The sequence below is a fragment of the Cydia splendana genome, chromosome 14 (assembly GCF_910591565.1).
Source record: "Cydia splendana chromosome 14, ilCydSple1.2, whole genome shotgun sequence".
In the NCBI taxonomy this organism is placed as follows: Eukaryota; Metazoa; Arthropoda; class Insecta; order Lepidoptera; family Tortricidae; genus Cydia; species Cydia splendana.
The window spans coordinates 17,378,480-17,401,266 of record NC_085973.1 but is presented as its reverse complement, the minus strand read 5'-3'; the positions used below and the strand labels follow the sequence as shown (position 1 = coordinate 17,401,266).

Genomic DNA, 22,787 nt, shown 5'->3' with positions numbered 1-22,787 from the left:
ATGTTTTATTAGACCATGGGTATAATAATATACTCCGCCTGGTACTCTCTTCCCGTCTTTTCGTGGTCACGTGCCTGACACAAGCCTACGTCATCATGCGACAGCACTATATGATAATATGCGATAGCGCTATATAAAGTGGCAATGTTATTGTGACGTCTTGTGTCACTCTGGGAAGAGAAGACCATGTTTTATTAGACTATGGTACCTACCTACTCGTCGTCGTCGAATATGTTTAGTAGCTTAGTTGTTAGCGCAACTAACTGGACCAGGCGGCTTAGCACGGTCGCGTTTTTATCCCTTGTCACCATGCCTGTCACATTCTAACAAGTACGTAAGTGCGAAAGGGACGCGCATAGTGATAGACGATAAAAATGGAACCGTGCTGCGCCCACAGATTTCGAATCGCTGTAGGGGTCTAAGGCCTGGTAAGGATTTTTTAAAATTTTCTGTTAATTTCACACTGAGAAACTAAACTGATACTTATTCGAAACATACTAGTGACCTCTATATATTTAGGCAATACAAAAGTTTTGAGTCCATTCAGCTCCGACTCATTCCCTGTCGTGTCCGTGAGCCACATGAAATATTTCTGAATTGTATCGTTAGATGTCGCTATTTGATATAAATATTAGCCATAGCAATCCAGCGCGGGAACGCTGCCTGCGTGATGGGCACCTTACCAAGGGCGCAAAGTTTTGATAAATATTTTTAATTTTTAGCTTTAGTTTTTAGTTGTACTTAATTTTAGTTTTGTATTCATTTTATAACACTTATTTTACAATAAATGAGTTTTCCTCATCAATATTAGGTAAAAAAAAGCACTTCGCTATTTTGATATTGTTATTAAACTTATGTCTTCTTTTACCTAATAATTATACTTACTTACTATACTCATTGTCTTATACTTTTAAATTTCTTTGAAAGTCAGGTATAAACAGGGTATAAATTAATGGATAGTGAACGCAACTTTTTTGACATTTCATAAAAGCTCTAAGCATAAAAGCCATTCGTTGAGTCCGGTTAATACACGACCAAATAATGTACAGCCCAATAATTGGCGTCCACTTTTTTGGATGCGTATTATTGGGTTGTACACTACTGCCCTGTTAAAAGAGTGGCTTCATATTATTGGCACGGACCGAGCTTGTACACCCTGATAACGCTCAACCCAATAATACACGACCCAATAATACGAATCCATTTAGTGGACGCCGAATATTGGTCGCATATTATTGGCCCGTACCGAGAATGCTCGACCCGGGATTGCTCAACCCAAGAATGTACAGCCCAATAATTGGCGTCCACTTTTCGCTCCACACCACAGACTATAAATATTTGACACATAGAGTGATATTCTAGGGATGGGCGACGATTTTTAAGTTTACGATTCAATAATGTTGCCATGCGCAAAAAATAAGCAGATAATGGTAAGGTTAAGTAGCTAACATATTATCGCACCGCACCGCGACCTTGGTGCGTCGCGCCCATAAGTAAAGCCCCCTCCAGACTATGCGCGTGAATCGCGGGCGAACCCGCGAACGCGAGTGTGGAGTCGATTTCGCAGGTCTGCGTTCAGGACTCCACACTCGTGTTCGCGGCTTTGCGCCGCGATTCGCGCACGAGTGTGGAGGAGGCTTAAGAGCGAGAAATCCATGAAATGTATACTTGGTCAAGCAAATCTGGTCAGTAGAAAAAGGCGGCAAATTTGAAAAATTTAGGCGCGAAGGGATCTCTTCTCATAGAAAATTTGAATTTCGCGCCTTTTTTTATTGATAAGATTTGCTTGACCAGCTATAATTAGAATAAAACGACAGAGAAAGGTGCCTGCAATTTGCGAATTTAAAGTAGTAACACACTATCGCACCGCACCGCGACCTTTCGCACCGGTAAGTGAAGGCGAGAAAAAGATATCTGTTTCTCGCTCTCATTCATGAGTGCGACGCACCAAGGTCGCGGTGCGGTGCGATAGTGTGTTAGCTACTTTACAGGGTTTTAAATGAGTATAGTTTTCCTGGTTCTTAGGCCCCGTTCGCACGACAGCTTTTTCAACGCGCGTTAAAAAAGCGTTTGAATGACACAAATGGATAACCATTTATGTATTCACACGACAGCGGTGGCGCTTTTTATCCAGTGTTGTTGGATTTTAGACTTTAAGCTTTGGTCGATAAGTCGAATTTAGAGTGCGAACAGATTTAAGCGCTTTTTAACGCGCGTTGAAAACGCTGTCGTGCGAATGGGGGCTTACTGACTGTCAAATTGGTTTGACAAACTATAATTAAGTCTTCGTCACACAGGAGCGTTTTACGGGTGGCGCGCGAGCGGGGCGTGAGCGTTTTATATGTAAAGTAGCTATAGGTGGTCAAGCAAATCTTGTCAGTAAAAAAAAGGCGCGAAATTAAAATTTTCTATGGGACGATATCCCTTCGCGCCTATATTTTTCCAATTTGCCGCCTTTTTCTACTGACAAAGAAAAGAGATATACGTTTCTCGCTCTCACTTATGGGTGCGACACTCCAAGGTCACGGTGCGGTGCGATAGTCTGTTAAGCCCCCCATTCACACTCCTACCTTGTAGCACAGAATAATTAATAGTACTACCGTACAGAAAGGAAACTTCCTACAAAAACGAAGTTTGACAGCGGTTCAGGGTCGAATCATGATGGCCCTTTCTAATATATGGCACTATCCCTTTCGGCTATTTAGGGTTGTCAAAAATCAAGTGAATATCTTATCTGTGGTCGTGCACGCAAAAGGAAGTCAAGTGGTGCCAACCCTAATAATTGCTCGGAGCAATGCTGAGCCGAGCGGAGCCGAGTTTGACCGAAGTCAGGAGTTTCGCACCCCTGCTTGTAGTCCGCCTCGTAAACCGCCTCGTTGGGTAGGATTGTGTATTTGTATTTGCTGACTGCGAGCCGTCCTACAAACTCAAGTAGGATGCCACTTGGGTCCTACAAATCCTACAAGCCCCGCCCACCGCTGTAGTCCGCCGCGTAGGATTGTGTGTGGCTTGTCGTCAAGGCCTGTTCACTTCCTAAGAAAGTTATGTCCCCAAATAATTGCGCATGTATGCGCCTGAAGCTTCTATGTGTGCTTTGGCCTCCTAGAAAAAGTTGCCAGTAATCAAAATAAAAACATTTTTGTACAGCAACATTGCTCCCAACTAAGATTTAAATTTTCACGAATTTTTTACATTATTAATCATAAAACGGGACTTAAAACACTTAAAACTTAACTACACGCGATTAAGTTTTATAATGAATATTTGCTTCCAACTGTCTTTATCAATGTTCATAAAATATATGGAGGGTAGGTACGTCTACCCACCATAATAAAAAAATATATTTGTCAATGACTCTGTCCAACTGCTGTGGTTAAAGTTCATAACGAAAATTTTATTTATTAAATCTTTAAATAATAAATACAACGTAGGGGCTATTCATAAATTACGTCATTTCAAATTAGGGGGGGGGGGTCTGGACATCGGATGACGGTAGCATGAAGTAGGAGGAAATGGGGTCATTTGAAGCATGATTTTTGGATGATTATAGGGGGGGGGGGGGGTCCAAAATCGTCAAAAATCGATGACGTAATTTATGGACAGCCCCGTAGCGGTACTACCACTTAAGACTCTGTAAGTCTGTACCTACATGGATTACAGCAATGCACATAGAAAATGTGCTAAATGCGGAGCAACGGCTGTTGAAGATACATATTTGAGTGAAATTCATAGCTTTAGTGGGTTCAGAAGGAACCGCGTCATAACGCATCTGGAAAGCGTATTAATTAATAGTGAAGAAATGTATGAATACAAGTTGGAAATCTGTGTAAAATGCCGTGTACACACGGCATTTTACAAGTGTAGTGTATCTGTGTGTGTAAAGTGTAATAGGTAGGCATGCCTAAAGTTATTTGTATTATACTGAAAACTATGTGAATGCGCTTTATAAATGTCTATTTTTTTATTAAGTTATCAGGGTTTAATTTTCAGTGTATATTTCTATATGTAAAACATTTTTTTAATAAATAAAATAATACAATGTTATAAACATAAATATGCCTTTTATTTAAATCAATTGATAATACCACAAACAAGGGGTAATATTTGCATCTTTCATATATTTCGTGATATGAAGATAACAAATATGTTTAGCAACAGAATTACTACCTACCAATACCCGCCAGGCTAAACCGGTTGTCAACTTTAGTTCCATTGGTACACAACGACGGCGCCACTAGTATAAACGTATAAACGGTTGGGGACATTTTTTTGTATGGAGTTACCGTTCTTCTCCTAGTGAGTATTATATTCTTTGCTTGTCGTCCTACGTTGAGGACTACCGTGTTTGACGTATAACAACAGTGCGCGCCATTTTTTTTTTAAATTTATAAAGGAATCGCTGTTTTTGGGGCCAGAAATCACCCAATTAAGTGCAATTACTCCAACAAACAATGGAGGAATAGACATTGCAACAATTATTACCAATACTTAAGAAATATGACGTTCTCTGGCGAATTTTTAGCAGTTTCTTTTCCCACACTCTTTTTTATTTTTATCCAATAACAAGAAAATACATAGCAGAAGAGCTATTTTCTTTTTTTAAATTGCACGTAACATTTTCAAGAGTAAATAGACCGACCACAGACCGACACTTGTGAGAAACGAATCAGTACTGGTGATGGACGGCAAAACAGAGGGCCTACCGCGAACCACGTTCGACGTGTTGCCCCTCTGTCGCGCGTGTAAATTCGTACGTAAGTGTGACAGGGAGGCAGCACGTCCAACGTGGTTCGCGGTAGGCCCTTAGTACCGTGTGTGAGCTATTTCTTGCTCCGTAGTCCTGCGAGGCGGACTACAACGTAGGATGGTGTGTGAGCTATATCTTAAGCCTCCTCCACACTCGTGCGCGAATCGCGGCGCGAAGCCGCGAACGCGAGTGTGGAGTCGATTTTCGCAGACAGCGAAATCGACTCCACACTCGCGTTCGCGGCTTCGCCCGCGATTCACGCGCATAGTCTGGAGGGGGCTTTACGCCGTAGTCCTGCGAGGCGGACGACAAGGTAGGAGTGTGAATGAAGGGCTTTAGCTACGCGGCGCGCCCCGCTCACGCGCCGCCCGGAAAACGCGCCTGTGTGACGAAGCCTTTACAGAGAATTCTTATTAAGCCCCCATTCGCACGACAGCTTTTTCAACGCGCGTTAAAAAAGCGCTTGAATCTGTCCGCACTCTAAATTCGATTTAACGACCAAGGCTTAAAGTCGAAAATCCAACAACGCTTGATAAAAAGCGCCACCGCTGTCGTGTGAATAACATACATGGCTATCCATTTGTGTCATTCAAACGCTTTTTTAACGCGCGTTGAAAAAGCCGCCGTGCGAATGGGGGCTAAATTCGATTTAACGACCAAGGCTTAGGTAAGTCGAAAATCTAACAACGCGTGATAAAAAGTGCCACCGCTGTCGTGTGAATAAATAGAAATACACATGTATCTATTTGTGTCATTCAAACGCTTTTTTAACGCGCGTTGTAAAAGCGCCCATGGGAATGGGGGCTAAAGGCGTATCCTGACCAGATCCTGACTAGTAAAATTTTCGCCAATCTGATTAAATTGCCCGACCGAATCAGGAGGTGCGGATGCAAACACCAACTTGGCTCGCCGAATTCAACCGCCGATATTACCGATAAAATGAGGTGCGGACGGTTGAATACCAAATTGTGAGGACTGACGCCACACTGTGGGCTGAAATTAGGCTCTCTTTGACATAGAAACCGAAGTTGTTATTTTTATGTTTTCTTGATTGAAATAGGTTTTGCTAGGCATTGTTATAGTAACCTATGAATTTTAGACGATTAGGAATGAAAGTTGTCGAGTTACGAATTAAAAAAAAAAATCGGGTTGCACTCCTGGAGTGCCGACAGAAGTGAAAACCCAATGACTAGTCTAAAATGTCTGCAGCACTATGTATAATTGACCCATCCCGGCCATCCTCCTTTCTATTGAATAACTTTAGTTCCGAAATTGCTGGACAGTGAGCTTAAATTTGTAGCGTTCATTGTTTAAAATTCGAATATAAATTGTAAAGTTACCTTGCAGACCTCGCATCTAAATATATTTGGTCATGATATTTTGAGTTTTCACTTTTATTAGCGATTTTATCAAGATGTAGCTTTATTGAATTATATTTGAGTGATATAAAGTTAGAATGTAACTGTGAGATCCTCGTATTTCAGCCCGTACAAGATTAGAACATTGAGCTTTATTGCTTAATATAAAAGTTCCAGTTTTAAATAATTCACCTGATTATGATACGTTATGACTAAAGTTCTTTGGTGAATAACATTGTGCGTGACACATGACGTCAGCGTTACGTTACGCGTTATGTGGTTATGTGTTACGCTGGATCGAGTTTATCATTTTTTTCCCCACCTCAAAAAGTGCTCAGCGCCGCTAAAGAAGTTTTCACTTCAAAAAAATGTATGGAGCAGGAACAAGAAATCATTATTACTTACTCAAGAAACACAAAACAAACCGTAATATCTTCGCAGGTGGTTATACTACGAATTATTTGTGATTTTTTGGCATATTACATATATCCGTCACGGGTGCGGCTTTTTTTTAAATCATTAATTATTTCTATGGGAAAAGCACAAAAACCAAAGTCAACATATTAAGATTTTATTGACTGAAATGGGTTTTGCCCAGTATGTTTATGCTAAGTTGTAAGTTTCAGACGATTTGAGTCGAAAATACTAAACACGTGTCGATGTTTATTCTTTTGGTGGTGGTTTGTTATATTTATTTGCGTATTTATTTTTGCGGTGGGAGGGTGGGAATATTAGGTAATTGCATGTAAAAATACGCAAGTAAGTATAACGGGTTAGCGCTGATTGACTAGCACGTTATCTTTTCGCGGATTAGCAAAGTAATATTTTGGTTTTAATTCGAAAATACTAGTTATGATTTTTTTTTTCAAACAAAATGTATGGAGCCGGTACAAAAAATCAAAATATCTCAACAGTTGACTTTGGTTTTCGTGCTTTTTCCATAGAAACAATTAATGTTTTTGTTTTAAAGCCGCACTCGTGACGGATATAATAATATGTAATTTGCCAAAAAATCACAAATAATCCGTAGTATAACCATCTGCGAGGATATTACGGTTTGTTTTGCGGTTCTTGAGTACTTAATAATGATTTCTTGTTCCTGCTCCATACATTTTTTTGAAAAAAATTCGTGACTCGACAATTTTCATTCCAAAGCGTGTAAAATTCATAGAGTCGGACCAAAAAAAGTCTGCAGCGGATTTGATAGCCCACGCAGTGCAAGTGTCATTTAACGTCATAATTTCATAGAAGTTTGACGTTTAAAATAACACTTTCACTGCGTGGGCTATCAAATCCGCTGCAGACTATTCTTGATCTGACTCTAGGTTACCATAATAATGCCTAGCAAAACCTATTTCAATCACGAAAATATAAAAATAACAACTTCGGTTTCTATGTCATTGAGAGCCGAATTTCAGCCCACAGTGCGCCAGTATTTTCGTTCTGGGGCATTTTTTCAATTTAGAGGGCTCTAAAGGCCCCTGTACACAAGGGACCAGCGCCGGCTACTCCAAGGGACGCAGCCATGCGGTAGAATGAGATAGCAATAACACTTGCTCCCTCTAACGCACAAATGCGTCCCTTGGAGTGGCCGGCGCTGACCCATTGTGTATAGTTCGTAGTTTTGTAACAGAGCCCGGCGGCTAATCCTATTGTTTATTGTTAAGTAAAACCGCACGTGCTACTTACCTGCAAAAAAGGGTCATACTTATTCTATTTGACACCTGAGCGCGGGCTAGTCCAACGCTCAAAAAACCAGTGTAGGTGCGCTCTCCGATAACGCGCCTTTGTTACGCATCTCGATGACACATTTTAGACTGGCTCTGTAGTGTTCGACTCGCCAGCACTCAGTAACCGAAGTACGCAGGTTTTTATGCAGGTGGTTGTGGCACGTGGCACGAGCGGTTTTACTTAACAATAGACAATAGGATTAGCTCGGGCTCTGTTACAAAACTACGAACTATACGAACTATACAGGGGCTTTAATTAATATCACCATAAATATAAAATTGGTGATTGAATTGGAGATAGACGCCAATTTCATTTCTGATCAAATCGACCGATTTTATCAGTCCCGTCTGGATACCACTTAAGGCTGGCGTTTGATTTCCAGGGGGCCCACCGCGAAAACTGAAATTCGCAAATTGCGGGGATCTTTAACTTTTACTACTTCTTCTTCTTTAGGTGCCATATCCTCTATGGATGTCGGCTACCACAGTCCGGAACTCTTCTCTATTCGCAGCTTTTCTGCCATGGGGGCTAAAAGTTCTCTATAAGCCCCCTCCAGACTATGCGCGTGAATCGCGGGCGAAGCCGCGAACGCGAGTGTGGAGTCGATTTCGCAGGTCTGCGTTCAGGACTCCAGGACTCCACACTCACGTTCGCGGCTTTGCGCCGCGATTCGCGCACGAGTGTGGAGGAGGCTTTAGATGTTGTTCAGAGTACGCTGGAAAGCCGCTACACCGTTGGTGACCCCGAACTGATATACCATGGTACATGGTACCATATAATTTACCGTTTGCTTCAAACGCGGTGTATATTCGTTCTTTTTGTAGAATAGGTACTTATACAGGGTGTCCAGTAATTAATGGACAACCTTCCAACCATCGACAGGGCACCTTAGGCTGGTCCAGAAAATGCACTTATAGGTCTAGTAAAAGTTTCATGGTTTTCGAGATAATCGCATTTTTATGTCTTTTTTATTAGTTAGCACCATACTTCACTTTAATCACCATCTAGGCCATATCTTTGTTTGTAGAAATGTAAATAGCATGTGTGATACCATTTTAGAATCAGTATTAGATAAACTATTTTTAAGAAAGTTGGGCACTCTGTTCTCCATACATTTTTTTTTTCACCACAAGCGACCAGACTTCTTGAAAATGTTACGAGTACAATGTAATTTTTTGTAATGTAATCGACAGGGCCGATGGTTAGAAGGTTGTCCATTAATTACTGGACACCCTGTATACTTGAATGGTGATAAGCAATTTGACTGAAATAATTGTATTGTGCTGCTTTTGCGACAATTGTTTCTATTTTTGGCAATGGGAATGCATCCAATTCAGTATAGGGTCATTGTGCTAGTTTTCGTCCGGTGTCAGTTTCCGTCCATTTGACGATATTTGAATATAAACCTTCATTGCAGCACAAATTTGGACTTATTGCATCCTTAATAGTGAATATTATATTTTTTGATCCTTAATACCTAAACAATTTATCTATCTACATAAAAATATATTTCGCAAGTAGCAAATTATAAATAAATGAAATTTATTATTTACTAATCCGTCAAGTGGACGGAAACTGACACCGGACGATAAACTGACGCAATTATAGTCGCACCAATAAAAGTCTGCAGAAGATTTGATAGCCCACGCAGTGTAAGTGTTATGTATAAGTCATAATTTCATGCATAGAAGTTTGACGTTTAAAATGACACTTGCACTGGGTGGGCTATCACAATCGCTGCAGACTTTTTACGGTCTAACTGTACCCTATTTGATAATCGTTTGAGAATAATCGATTACCATCCTCTTCTTATGTAGACCTCCACCGGCAATTAGAACTTGTGCCCGCCAGGGAGATACACTGTGTTCGATGATACCGTCTTCTAGTAGTTTAGAGATTTCAGTTTTTATGAATAGCTCGTCATCGTCACTATGGCGCCTGGACCGGACCGCAATGGGTTTTGTGTAGTGTCCGACCGAAACTACTAAAAAGGGCAGCAAAATTAAGCCTACCAAAAATAAACGAAGTATTAAACACATTGGCTGCCCACCATCCTTCACCTAAAGTGTATCTCCCCCGCCCCTTACAAATTTAGTGATCCCAGCATCACTATATTACTGAGGTCAATAAAGAGGTAACGAGCTTTCGATTCCACTGGTGATGCTCATGGGCACACAGAGAAGATTAGGTACGTGATCCCAACGGTGATGTTCAATGTTCATGGCAGCCAACGTGTTAAAAGATTAGCCTGCCAGGCTTTCCAGTTATATTAGGCTATATTGGTGTGCATATAAGTGAAACAACGACATATGTGCAACGTCTTGTAATATATTGATAATTTGTATTTGTATTTGTATTTTATTTATTTGCGTTAAGTACATGTACATGCAAATACAGTTTTATAGGTACAAAGTAGGTATATACAATTATTTACAATATTTACATTAATTATTATCCATTACAATTTCAATTATGTTTATAATTTAATTGGCACAAAATTAGAAAAACATTGAAAATACATTAAAATTAAAATCGATATAAAATAAATTTAAAGTTACACATACACACATAAAACTTACAAATTACAGTCCAAACTATATAATAATTACAACTATTACAGTCATAATATCTTAAATCTAGCTAAAAATATAAATGTATAAAATAATGTCGGATGTTGTATAAATGTCAAGTTATGATGTAAAAATAAATAAAAAAGTCTACGAAGTTACAAATACAGTTCCTAAAATAATTTTAATCAAGTGCGTTGGCAAAATATTCGTCAATTGTGTAGAATGGTCTATTTATGAAATAATCTCTTACCTTTATGTCAAATGTTCTTAGGTCACTGGTCACTACATTGTTTTATGTCGGTACTTAATTTATTAAAAATTTTAATTCCGATATTGTTAAGGCTGTTATTAAAATGGATAAAGTTAGATTTAATTTGAACAATTTTTGATTTGTTTCTGAGATTAAAATGATGGGTTTCTTCAGCCTTTCTATAATTATTTTGATTGACATACATATAAACGCATATTCGATATAAATACAATGCCGTAATTGTAAATATTTTGTGGTCTATAAACATATTGCGATGAGTGACTGGTATGTGTTTAGATCCCACAATAATTCGTAGTGCCTTTTTTTGCAAGAGTAGTATAGAGTTTATGTTCGTTCCGTTACCCCATACTTCTATACAATATCTGATAATACTCTCGAAGTAGGAAAAGTATACAGTTTTAAGTATAGTTACATCAGCTACTTTCGAAAGTGATTTTAAGGAGTAACATGCACTAGCCAGCCTTTTGCATATGGAGTCTATCTGGTTGTTCCATCTCAGATAAGGATCGAGTTCTACCCCTAAAAATTTAATACATTCGGCCTTCTGTATTGGTACATCACAGTCGAAGTCGGTACTTTTAGGGCTACGTCGAAATATAGTGTAATAATGATAGTAAATACTAAATATATTTATGGAAGCATAGATTAAGTACATTTAATGTAGGCAATGACTAATGACATTCATATATTTATACAAATTAATAATAAAAATATCATTTAAAGTACATATCATACATATGGTCCTATTTTCCCGCACTAGTGCGTAAAATAGCACTTTTCGTGCGTATGTCAAAAGTTTAAAGGGCCATGTGCTGTAAAACGTTGTACGATACACGTGCGAATAGGTAATTTGCAAATCGTGTGGATTTAAAACACTCCCTTCGGTCGTGTTTTAATTTATCGCCACTCGTTCGATTTTCCTCTTTTCCGCACTTGTATCGTAAATAACTATTCGCCGCCCTAGGCCCCAGGCCCTGTATAGCCGCCTCTTTCAATAGCACTTGAAAGAGGGTTCTATGAGGTTCATGTTGTTCTAATCTAACTAAACAGTGATAGTGATACGTTTCAGCACTAGAACATTATATTTTTCACCACACCTACTCGGAAAGGCTTACTTTGCACTTCAAAAACTGATAGCAAAGTTGCATTTTATTCACATGTGAGGCAAAGTAATCAAATGCAAATTTTGAGTTGTTTTCTTATGTTTGCTGGTAGAATTGACTTTTATGATGATTTTGGATGATAAATATTTAATAGGTAACATTAATTTGGATTTGATTTTGTTTGATATTTTACATTTAATATTTGCTTCGGGTTGGTGTGGTGAAAAATTTTGTGTTTCACTCGGGGGCAAATTTTGTTTAACCCTCGCGCTTTGAAACCCTCGCAACGCTCAAGATTCCATTTTTTTAACCACTCGCTACGTTATTGGTTCAATTTTGGAATCTTTCGCTTGCTCGGGTATCAATATTAGCACGAGCGATTGAACAACAACTTTGCCTCCTTGTAAAACAATAGTACATTATTGTCGAGGCTCGGAAGTAGCTACTTGCAGGCTGAGGATTCGTATTAAACGGACGACCTTGGGAGTCCGTTTAATTGAATCCGAAGCCAGCAAGTAGCCTTCCAGCCGAGTCATATATAGTGCTTTTCTCAAAAATGGTGCGAGAAATATACATATTTTAGAAATATTTTACAGAAGCAACGTTCTTACGTATATATTTTCACAGAAAAAAGTAGAAACAATTGAAAAAATTAGCTTTGCCGCCTTTTTATTTTTTTAATAAAAAAATAGAAGTGCCGAAAATACGCCAACCTATTTGAGACAGCTAAATAGTCGCGGTACTAATCATCTGTTTGGCTGTTTAATGGGCCTGTGCCTTCATTTGATATGGCCATTTCAACTTTTAAAAAGTTTGGAACTCGACAAATAATGGAATTTGTATGCAACATTGCAGTCCCAAAATCGAGACTGCAATGTTTTTAACTTTTTAATTTTTGACTGACCATAAACTACGCGCTTCGCGACCTATTTTTTAGACGTCAAAGTCGACTTTGCCGTCCATTTTTGAGAAATAGTACATTATTGTCGAGGCTCGGAAGCAGCTACTTGCAGGCTGAGGATTTGTTTTAAACGGACGACCTTGGGAGTCCGTTTAATTGAATCCGAAGCCAGCAAGTAGCCTTCCAGCCGAGTCATATATAGTGCTTTTCTCAAAAATGGTGCAAGAAATATAAATATCATAGAAATATTTTACAAAAGCAACGTTCTTACGTATATATTTTCACGGAAAAAAGTAGAAACAATTGAAAAAATTAGCTTTGCCGCCTTTTTATTTTTTTAATAAAAAAATAGAAGTGTATTTTTCTGCCGAAAATACGCCAACCTATTTGAGACAGCTAAATAGTCGCGGTACTAATCATCTGTTTGGCTGTTTAATGGGCCTGTGCCTTCATTTGATATGGCCATTTCAACTTTTAAAAAGTTTGGAACTCGACAAATAATGGAATTTGTATGCAACATTGCAGTCCCAAAATCGAGACTGCAATGTTTTTAACTTTTTAATTTTTGACTGACCATAAACTACGCGCTTCGCGACCTATTTTTTAAACGGCAAAGTCGACTTTGCCGTCCATTTTTGAGAAATAGTACATTATTGTCGAGGCTCGGAAGTAGCTACTTGCAGGCTGAGGATTCGTTTTAAACGGACGACCTTGGGAGTCCGTTTAATTGAATCCGAAGCCAGCAAGTAGCCTTCCAGCCGAGTCATATATAGTGCTTTTCTCAAAAATGGTGCAAGAAATATAAATATCATAGAAATATTTTACAAAAGCAACTTTCTTACGTATATATTTTCACAGAAAAAAGTAGAAACAATTGAAAAATTAGCTTTGCTTGCTTTTTATTTTTTTAATAAAAAAATAGAAGTGTATTTTTCTGCCGAAAATACGCCAACCTATTTGAGACAGCTAAATAGTCGCGGTACTAATCATCTGTTTGGCTGTTTAATGGGCCTGTGCCTTCATTTGATATGGCCATTTCAACTTTTAAAAAGTTTGGAACTCGACAAATAATGGAATTTGTATGCAACATTGCAGTCCCAAAATCGAGACTGCAATGTTTTTAACTTTTTAATTTTTGACTGACCATAAACTACGCGCTTCGCAACCTATTTTTTAAACGGCAAAGTCGACTTTGCCGTCCATTTTTGAGAAAATAACTATTACTGCGGGGCGGGGGCGGGGGCGGGGGCGGGCGCGGGGGCCGAGCTGCTGGAGGGGGCCTGACAATAGGGCTGTTGACATGAATCGCGAATATATAACATGTTATATGTTTACCATAGCATAATATTAGAATGCTGCAAATTATATTTGCAAGTGTAAATATGCTTAACAAATTATTTAAAGATATTAATCAAAAATTATCATGATAGTATTAAGGTTCAAATCTATGTAACAGCTCATACGAGTTAACATGTTTTGGTAATGTATTTAGGACGATCGACCACCTCAATGTAGACGAGTTGAATCTTAATACTATCACGATACAGGATACGGATTTAAAGGACATTGTTGCTTTAGCACGTGGCTAGGTATAATAGAGGTAGGTACGGGAGCTAAACCGCCCGTAGGTATAAAAGAAATAATGGTTTTTGTTAAAAGCTTAGGGTCTTAGGCGTAAAAATAAGGCATAGGTATATACTATAATAGTAGATGCAAATAATCCAATTAGCTCCAGGATGGTAGTGTAATTATGTGGTTCGTATGCGTGCATGTGCCTCCATCAATTGGTTGAACAAGACAGATTCGAACTGTCGACCTCCGTCTGTGGTGATGTGAAGAGCATCAAGCATGCCAAACCGAGAGATCTACCAAAACTAAACCAATCTACTAAAAGTTTGCAAAGCTAACCGTTTCTACTACTGTTTTAACATTGTTCTATAGATAAATTAATTGGCTATCGGTATGGTATTTGCGGATTCCTGAATTCGACGCCACTTTTATTCTACGTCGTGAAAAATATTGCGGCGTCGATTTTGGCTTCCTTTGTGTGACGTAACACAAAAAAAAACACATACATTTTCTTCATTTTGTGTTACATCCTTGCATATTTTTGTGAATATTCCATTGTGTTACCTACACTTTTTTGCAATTCACTCGTTTACGGGTTTTACTAGTGCTGCACTCTGGCAACAGAACATTGTATTCTCTATCGCCATAATTTGTGACGTTTTCAACCAAAAGGTTAACATTGTCGGTTGTCGACGAGGCTGATTTCAAATTGAAGCTTTATGGAAATAGCGCCTTATTGACAACAGACAATAAGTACCCCTTTGGTTGAGAATGATACATTTGTCCCTATTAACATAATTTAGCCATAATTATAAACGTATTCATGAAAGCATTTTTCAGCTTTAGATGTGCATATGCAGTCATGCACATCTAAAGCTGGAAAATACAGAATTATAAATCGAAATGTAATAAGTGACTTATGAACATATTCCGATTGATCAAACTTTAATTATTCTATGTGCGGCAATTAGCACTGTACGTAACAACATACCTATTTCAAAAAAATTACCGGCCCTATGTAAGTACTTACTGCAACTACAAAACGTTGTGCGAATAGTTAAGGTGGTTCGCTTTCCATACAAAAAACAATTGCGTTATATTAAGTAATTACACACTATTAGGTACTTAATTGTTTTTTGTATGGAAAGCGAACCACCTTAATTGCCAACGAGAGGCGATAAATTGAAACACGATCTAAGGGAGTTCTACTTTTCGAACATGTATGTTTGGGACTGCTTCTAACTCGACCTAGCAGATATACTATTTTCTTGCGCATGATTGCCAGAAAACTTCTAGCTTCGCAAAACATGCCAGATGCACTACATCTACGAGGTAAGCCCAACAGCATTCTGAATGCATTGTTATACTGCACTTTTAATGCATTGTAGGCTCGCTTCGTATAGTTAACCCACAGGCCGCTCGAGTAAAAGGAATGGCAATATGCTGTAAAGAGCGTTGTACCTTGACATTACTGATATTATTAACATAAAAGATTTACATTTGCTCCATGTGAAGCTGTTGGAGGAAAGAAAATTATAAAACTCATGAACTTTCCTTTTCAATATTTTACTGACAGGTGAATAGGTTCTAAAAATGTAGTGCAATTTCCTTTACCTTCGTATTTTCACGGATACGTCCGAACGTCTTATATATGCTACTTGTATTTCAGTCAATACAAACAGTACTGAGGCGAGGTTGCCTAAAGTAGCTTTTATACCTAACTATTCGTATCTTCCCCTGCAATTGGCGACTCACACGAAGACGTCAGTCGCCCGAGGCGCGCGACGCACGTCCGGCGCCGGCGACTCAGCAGGGACTCATTCTGGCTGCTTGTATCAGCTCCTGAAATTTGAGAATAATTATATTTAGAATATTTGTTTAATAGTACATTATTGTCGAGGCTCGGAAGTAGCTACTTGCAGGCTGAGGATTCGTTTTAAACGGACGACCTTGGGAGTCCGTTTAATTGAATCCGAAGCCAGCAAGTAGCCTTCCAGCCGAGTCATATATAGTGCTTTTCTCAAAAATGGTGGAAGAAATATAAATATCATAGAAATATTTTACAAAAGCAACGTTGTTACGTATATATTTTCACAGAAGAAAGCCCTTGCCGCCTTTTTATTTTTTTAATAAAAAAATAGAAGTGTATTTTTCTGCCGAAAATACGCCAACCTATTTGAGACAACTAAATAGTCGCGGCACTAATCATCTGTTTGGCTGTTCAAAGGGCCTGTGCCTTCAATTGATATGGCCATTTCAACTTTTTAAAAGTTTGGAACTCGACAAATAATGGAATTTGTATGCGACATTGCAGTCCCAAAATCGAGACTGCAATGTTTTTAACTTTTTAATTTTTGACTGACCATAAACTAAGCGCTTCGCGACCTATTTTTTAGACGGCAAAGTCGAATTTGCCGTCCATTTTTGAGAAAAATGATTTTATCAGTGCAACATGAACTTTAATTCACTTTCATAACTTTCCTGGCTTATTTTATATAGGCCCTACATACATAGATGGCGCTAGAAATAATTACGTAACTTTTATGAAAACCTAAATGTTAAATGTTTTAAAATTATGCCTGCTTATATGACCTTGTATTATCGTAGTTTATATAAACTGATATGTCGTTTTTACAAACACTCCCTCAGTGGACTTGTTGTACAAAGTATAGCAACAAAGGTCTTTCAAATTCTGAAAGTGTCATTACGGGATTGTCCATATGAGTATGACACCAACGAAACGGCCAAGCCGTACTGTTTGACCAAGATGTTGGCTTTATACTGTTAGAGCTTATAAAGTTAGGAATGACAGAGTAAAAGTCTTGGTACCTACTACGGGATCTGATAACTTTTTAGTGTAAAAGCTTTATGCAACTAGTCTTGGCAACACTTTACATTAAATGTTTTGGTGGGTTGTTCTAACCTCAAAAGTAGTATACTAGAGGTAATTGAGGTAAACTGAAAAAAAAACCCGCCAAGTGCGAGTCGGGCTCGCGTTCCGTATATATGTATATTACACAATTTTTAACAATCAGTGCCGGATTAAGATATTTTGATGCTTTAAGCATTTCTAGACCATGGTGCCCCCTCTCCCTAGGGTCATCAAGATTACATTGATTTTTTTGGTAAATTGAGAGAAGTTCAATGCCGCATTACAGCTGAGAATGGAAATCAGTCACATCATTTTATCACGAAAATTGACAGTGCCGTAGCAGTAATGTTGCAACAGAGTACCTAATACTGCTGCAGTCGCCACCCGAATGTCACCTTTATCATATCTAAGAAAGTGATTGAAACCCGAGCGAAGCGAGCGCGAAAATTTTTCGATATAAAAACGCACACAGATAGACAGACAGTTATACATTTTTACTTTTAGTATGGAAATCAGTCACATCATTTTATCACGGAAGTTGACAGTACTGCAGCAGTAACGTTGCAACAGAGTAATGTTGCTGCAGTCGTCACCCGAATGTCACCTTTGTCATACCTTAGAAAGTTATTGAAAAGGCGAGCGAAGCGAGCGCGAAAATTTTTCGATATAAAAAACGCAATTTTACTTTTAGTCCGAACCAGGCCCGAATCCAGGATTTCATACAGAGAAAGGATGGGACAGTTTTCTATAAGCTTAGCTTCGCATAGGGTTCGATATTTAAGGCTCTCAGCGAGGTTGTTTTCATGCATAAAATATGCAAGAAAGTAGAGCTTGGAATTGACCAAGTGAATTGAATTGGCGAAGTGTGAGCAAGGCAGTAGGCCCAGCTGCGACAGAGGAAAGCTTGGATTTGGATCCACGCCCAAGTGTAATTACTTAAGGCAGAAGATCAACTTTGCCGTAAGGCAGAAGGCCTCGCATAAGACCTAACGCCGAACCGCAAAAGAGTGGGTTGAAATCGAATCTATGCATGTAGTCACACCTCTTCTACTGCTACCGATTGTTTCCCAAAGAATTACGCGCCATTATTTTTGCAAACTAGCTTTTGGGCAGCTAAAAAAAAAACGTGTGGTAAAAACGATGTGTCTGTCCCTAATTTTAAAATTTGTTCACCTTTTTCAACCTGGCATTTTGGTGCCCCCCCTGAACGTGGTGCCCTAAGCACGTGCTTGTTTTGCTTATTGGTTAATCCGGCACTGTTAACAATTTATTTTTTATGTGAAACGTGAGTGAAATCTAACACTTTAAACTCTCGCGTTTTGTACACATATTTAATTACACAAACGGGTCTACCGCGTTTGGACGCGCGTTTGGTTGGCGTTTGTGGGTTTGTTGGGACGTCAGTCTTTCCGTGACCACAGCTGGTGCAACTCAGCTGAAACGTCGGAATTAAAGGTAAAAAAACAATGAAATTATATCGCGGTAGGCCCGTTTGTGTAATTAAATATGTGAGTGAAATATCTTTAAAAAATCCGTAGGGGTCGGATCTAAAACTGTAATTAAGTCCGACTCACGCTTGACTGTACATTTCTAATAGGTTTTTCTGTCATCTATAGGTATAGACCTATTTTATGTATTTTTTTCAAAATTTTAGACCTAGTAGTTTCGGAGATAAAGGGGGGGGAATGGTCATTTTTTGCCTATTTTCTTGAATAACTTCTAAACTGTTTATTAGAAAATTATAAAAAAAATATATTTGAGATCCTTACAATAAGCTCTTTCATTTGATATGTAACATGATATAGTTTAAAAAAAATTTATTTTTTTTATTTTTTCGATTTGCCTCCCAAAAGTGGCCCCATGTTTAAAATTAATTTGTTTACGTTACATGTCCATATTTGGGTCACAAAATTACATATGTGTACCAAATTTCAACTTGATTGGTCCAGTAGTTCCGGAGAAAATCGGCTGGGACAGACGGACAGACAGACAGACAGACAGACAGACAGACAGACAGACAGACAGACAGACAGACAGACGCACGAGTGATCCTATAAGGGTTCCGTTTTTTCCTTTTGAGGTACGGAACCCTAAAAAGGACTATAATTATTAAAATCATTTAAATTAATTAAGGTAAATGTGTGGAAGACTGTCAGGTAAGACGACAAGCTCTTTCAATCCTTCAACTCTTGCACTTGTACATTCTCTACTTACAGAAGTTTTGTAGAGCAGAATAAGCGAGGCATCCATGTAGAGGTAGTGTAGGGACGCTCGGCAGGAAGCAGGTGGGCTGTCGATCACGTGTTGCGTTCATTCAGCCCAATTCCCTAGAGTTGGAGCTGCAGGTTACTGTCCCGGCGGCATTAAGTGCCACACCATTCTCCTCGAATCTTCTTGTTTTCCTGCAGAACAGAAGAACATCTTTAAGTTCGTTTTCTTTCAGTGTGTCTTTACCGAATGTATTATATCGCGGTACCGCATACATGAATTACATGATAAGTTCGCCTTTGTACTAATGATGTGTGTTCTTTCATGTTTTATGTTTCTTTTTGTACAAGGACTATACCAAACAAACTTAAGAATATCCACAGATGGCTCAAAAACAAATGAAGGGACCGGATGTGGTGTCTTCTCGGAGGACCTGAACATATACATCTCAAAACCCCTGGGTTACACTGGGAACACAATACGGTATTCCAAGCTGAATGTGTAGGAATAATAGAAGCTTGCAATGCGATAAAAAGACGAGAAGTAAAACAAGAAAATATACTAATACTGTCAGACAGTAAATCAGTACTGCAAGCACTAGGTAGCTACAAACTTACATCGGAACTCATACTTGAATGTCATCGAGGCCTCACTGAAGTAAGCAAAGAAGGCAACAAAGTAACAGTATAATGGATAAAGGGGCATAGTGGATCAAGAGGAAACGATGCAGCGGATGAACTGGCCAGGAAAGGTTCAGAAACCAGCTAGACCAACATCACAAACAGCTTCACAATAAGTACTGGACTAAAATGAACACCTGTAGGCAGACCAAAGAACAAAACTACAAGCTTACACCAAAATATTACTAAAAACACCCAGACACCAACTACGCAAAATAGTAGGATTAATCACAGGACATAACACACTAAACCAGCGGTCGGCAACCTTTTAGCAGCCAAGGACCAAATAGTAGTTACCGAAGTTGATGCGGGCCGCACTTTGTTCATATTTATGACTTTATCAGACATTGTCGTTTGTCAATACATACGAGAGGTTCGCGGGCCGCTAGTGAAAGGCTCGCGGGCCGCAAGTGAGAGGTTCGCGGGCCGCTTGTTGCCGACCACTGCACTAATCAAACACCTACATAATATGGGTAAAACAGACAGCCCCATGTGCAGAGTGTGCATGGAAGAAGAAGAAACAGTAAAGCATATTCTCCTACACTGTAGGTAGAAGGTAGAAGTATACAGGAACCAATACCTAGGGACTCCGTGCACATTGAAGGAGGCAGTTAGCAACCTGAAGACACTGCTAGGTGTCATGGAGGAGCTGGGGTGGCTATAGTTCGTTTTTTTTAGCATTAGAAAGAACTTGGAAGAAAAGAAGGTAAGCAATCTTGACATGTCTTATAGTTGAAAAACGCTTTTTTAAAATCAATAACTATTACTTATAAGAATAAGAATAATTTATTTCTAAAAACTGTTACAAACATAGTTACCAGGGGCCCCCGCACTAGGTTACACCTGTATCGCGGGGAACCAATTACACTTGTATAACAGAGTTTCGTTATCGTGTGCAGGTCATACTATTAATATAATATCACATAATAACATTAAAACTTACATTTAATACTTAAAACTAAAAATTAACAATTAACATAGTCTAAGGTAAAAATTACAGTGAAGTGACACTTTGCAAAATAGCTTCTGTCTCTGTGTGACTCAGTGATTGAAGTAGCTTATAGGTAGTGTTTTTGGCCTCATTTGCAGTGCTATCTTTTAAATCACAGTGCTTGAGAATGGCGTTGTAAGTTGCTGCCTTTATGTAGTCCCCGAAACGTTTAGCAAATGCAGATGATACTTTAGGTACCGGTAAATTAAATATGCGCTTTTTAAGGAGCGAATTGTAACAAGTCAAGTGTTTTTTAGATGATATATGGGTGATCACAACTATTTTATGCAGAAACAGTTGATGAACGGTAAGAAAGCAGAAGAATATAAATGAACATATTAGATTCATAATTGTTACATATTTGCCGTAACTTATTTTTAGACTGTGTTTTTCAATTAAAAGACACATCAAGATTGTTTACCTTATATTTTCTAATGCTAAAAAAAAATCGAACTATAGAGTAGTGCTACCTCGTTTTCACGCAAAATAGGCCAATGGTTGTCGACTTGCGGAAAATGCCCAGTATAACTAACTAACTAAGAGGATCCTCCAACATAGGTATGTATCCTTTTGTAGTTTTGCTGAACCTATAAACACCATTTTTTTGCTCTTAAGTAGTAGTTTTTGATGGTGTTTGATCCATTGATCAGTGACCCAGTCTCAGTTTTTCTGATAAACAGCTGTCTTAATGGACTCACCGATATGTTTTGCAGAAACCTGCACCTTGTAGCATACACCTTGTTTTCTCAGTCAATCTCAATATAAATAAATATATTGGAACATTTTTACACAAATTGACTAAGTCCCACGGTAAGCTCAAGAAGGCTTGTGTTGTGGGCACCCAGACAACAATATAATTATTCAATATACAAATATCTGTCTCATTAAACAAATAAATTCCCTAACCAGGATTTGAACCCAGAACCATCAGCTTCACAGGCAGGGTCACTAGGCTAGGCAACCACTAGGCCAGACTGGTTGTCAAATATAACCAAGATATTCTGATTTGAACCCAGAACCATCAGCTTCACAGGCAGGGTCACTAGGCTAGGCACCCACTAGGCCAGACTGGTTGTCAAATATAACCAAGATATTCTTTTGAACAAACTGCCATGTCACTGCTGGTTTCAATCTGTGCCCTTCATAATCTACATACTTACTGCTGTCTGTCTCTCATGCAGTCTAAAAAAATTAAGTGTGGGGTACAAACTTTGTGTCGGTCGAAAGTCGAAACCCTCTTGCCTTATCTCCTGATCCACCTTTCAGTACTGGTCATCACTCAAGTAATTTTCCAAATTTCTGGGAATACTTCTAGCTCGAGACAGAGGGTAAATATGTGCCATAGCGGCTCCGCCAGCACCATGCTGTACAGTCCATACGCACGAGGGAATACCATGCGGACACGAAGATTTTTTTAGCTTAAGTTGTTGAATTGCGGCACTTACCTCCAACTTCGGCTTCTCCATTAATTAATATTTTTTCAGTACCTCGTACCTCTACTGAGTCTACTGTTTCTTTTATTAGAATTCAAATTCATTTATTGTATTTGTAAAGTAAACCAACAAGTGTCAATACTGTCAATGTCACTGAAAGATGGCACTAGAAAAAACCGATTATTTTTAAATTGTCAAGAACGTCCCTACTAATTTTGACAGCTCCCTTAAAAAAAAGAATGTCTCTGGTTTTTGGCTTCCAATTATTGGGTCGTACATTATTGGGTCGAGCTTTCTCGACCTGTACCAATAATGCGCAGCCCAATAATTGAAAGCCAAGGGACTCAAATTAG

At 38.7% G+C, this 22,787-nt stretch overlaps 2 long non-coding RNA genes across 2 annotated transcripts in view; one reads left to right on the top strand and one right to left on the bottom strand.

The window, feature by feature from the left end:
• The window catches only part of LOC134796814 (uncharacterized), an 84,987-nt gene that overhangs the window by 34,634 nt on the left and 27,566 nt on the right, over window positions 1-22,787 (top strand). The window lies entirely within an intron of this gene.
• On the bottom strand, window positions 15,750-22,576 carry LOC134796922 (uncharacterized). Its single transcript, XR_010145029.1, has 3 exons — window positions 22,447-22,576; window positions 19,337-19,524; window positions 15,750-16,092 (listed from the first exon to the last, which is right to left on the bottom strand). It is a non-coding gene; the product is annotated as an uncharacterized LOC134796922 (long non-coding RNA).